General features: G+C 43.5%; 1 pseudogene; it reads right to left on the bottom strand.

The window, feature by feature from the left end:
• Nucleotides 1-330: 330 nt before the first annotated feature.
• LOC100890140 lies at nucleotides 331-1,861 on the bottom strand (annotated as a pseudogene).
• Nucleotides 1,862-2,465: the final 604 nt, after the last annotated feature.

Raw genomic sequence — 2,465 nt, 5'->3', positions numbered from 1 at the left:
TGTTAGAGAGGGAGGATGAGAAAGAGAGGGACACTTAGAGAGCCAGAGACAGATAGAAAGAGAGAGAGAGAGACATTGAGAGAGAAAGAGAAAGACAGAGAGAGATAGAGAGAGAGAGAGAGAGAGAGAGAGAGAGAGAGAGGGGGAGAGAATATAAGAGGGGGATATGATGGAAGCATATATTTGAGAAATCCTTTGTTATCGACATATCATATCCTGTAAAAATACTGACAAGATCTACAATTATGATGTTCCTATCAATCGTTCTCAGTTATGCATCTAGTTAAGCGACTTCACAGAAATTTACGAGGCATCTTATTTTCTTCTTCTTCCTCTTCCTCATCGAAATCCTCCTCTTCGACAGTTGCGTCCTGGTACTACTGGTACTCGGACACCAAGTCGTTCATGTTGCTCTCAGCCTCTGTGAACTCCATCTCGTCCATACCTTCACCAGTGTACCAATGGAGGAAGGCCTTTCATCTGAACATGGCGGAGAACTGCTCAGAAATGCGTTTGAAGAGTTCCTGGATGGCGGTACTGTTGCCGTTGAAGGTGGCTGCCATTTTGAGACCGCGGGGAGGGATGTCACAGACAGCAGTCTTGACATTATTCGGGATCCATTCGACGAAGTAGCTGCTGTTCTTGTTCTGTGCATTGAGCATCTGTTCGTTAACCTCCTTCATGGACATACGGCCACGGAAGATTGCGGCAACGGTGAGGTAGCGGTCGTGGCGAGGATCGCAGGCTGCCATCATGTTCTTAGAATCAAACATCTGCTGTGTTAGCTCGGCAACAGATGTGGCCCTGTATTGTTGGCTACCACGGCTTGTAAGAGGAGCAAATCCAGGCATGAAGAAATGGAGACGTGGAAATGGAACCATGTTGACTGCTAGCTTACGAAGATCTGCGTTCAGCTGGCCAGGAAACCTGAGACAAGTTGTGACGCCACTCATGGTTGCAGACACGAGATGATTTAGGTCACCATAGGTCGGAGTCGTAAGCTCCAGGGTTCGGAAGCAGATGTCGTAGAGTGCTACATTGTCGATGCAGAACGCCTCATCGGTGTTCTCGACCAGTGAGTTGACGGAGAGGGTGGCGTTGTAAGGTTCGACGACGGTGTCTGAAACCTTTGGCGAAGAGACAACGTTGAAGGACGTCATGATCCGATCAGGGTATTCCCCACGGATCTTGGTGATCAGGAGGATTCCCATACCAGAGCCAGTTCCACTTCCCAAAGAATGCGTAAGCTGGAACCCCTGTGGACATAGACACATGATATAAATGGTCACGCATGTTTAAGCCAGGCTCTTAGTCAAGAGATTAAATAAGGAATTCCAGTATTTGTAACAAACAGATGAACTGTGTTAATTCAGTCGCTAGACGACTTAAGTCATAATAGCAATTCGAAATATACGGACACATAATTACAAGCGTTGTATTGCCCTAAAACACTTTCAAAGTTTACTGCACAACGCAGACACCATAACAAATTGTAATGTAAACAATTTTTTTTTTTAACCAACATGAATACAGTCACATCCTTTGGCCTCCTTTCGTACAACGTCCATCACAGAATGAATAAGTTCAGCGCCTTCTGTGAAGTGTCATTTGGCCCAGTTGTTCTCTGCTCCGCTCTGGCCAAAGACGAAGTTGTCTGGTCTGAAGATCTGACCAAATGGACTAGAACGGACCGAGTCCATGATGCCTGGCTCGAGGTCGAGAAGAACCGCTCTTGAGACGTATTGTCCTCATGCCGCCTCATTGTAGTAGACGTTGATACGCTCGAGCTAGAGATCAGAGTCACCTTGGTAAGTACCGGTCGGGTCGATGCCACTTTCGTCGGAGATCACCTCCCAGAACAAGACAATAATTCGTCCCAATTTTTACAAAGTGACGGTAGTGAGGAAAATCGTAACGCAAAGTGAATGCGATTTTCATTCACTACCGTCACTTCGTGAAAATAGGGACGAATTGTCAAGAGAAAGGATAAGAGAATCATGCCATGTTAAATTGGGAACATATTTTCAATTGAATTCTAGTAACTGTTGCAAATTAGTTTAGAAGTTTAAACAATTTTGTTCTATTTATGGTAAAGCAAGAATCTTGCTGAAGAGAACCTAATACACGGTCGCTCATAAAGATGGATTTTTTTTTTTACCCCAATATATGGAATTATTTTATAAATTAATTTAAAAAATAATAGATCTAGATAATAGTATATATACTCAGATTTTGTTGAATAATTGAAGTAATTGAGTAATTGAGTAATGAGGATTAATGCCCCACAAAAGGGCACTAATATAGCACATCGACACGGTTTTGATCCTGGGGCCTCACAGTTACGAGGCCATCGCTTTGTCACTGAATTATGACTGTACGCAGCGGGGGCTAGGGTAGGGGGAAGTTGCCATAAATAATTAAAAAAAAACAGAAAATGCAATAAATTTTCAATAATTTATTGCATT

The sequence above is a fragment of the Strongylocentrotus purpuratus genome, unplaced genomic scaffold, assembly GCF_000002235.5.
Source record: "Strongylocentrotus purpuratus isolate Spur 01 unplaced genomic scaffold, Spur_5.0 spur5_scaffold_16, whole genome shotgun sequence".
NCBI classification, from domain to species: Eukaryota; Metazoa; Echinodermata; class Echinoidea; order Camarodonta; family Strongylocentrotidae; genus Strongylocentrotus; species Strongylocentrotus purpuratus.
This window is presented reverse-complemented; position numbering and strand designations above follow the sequence as displayed.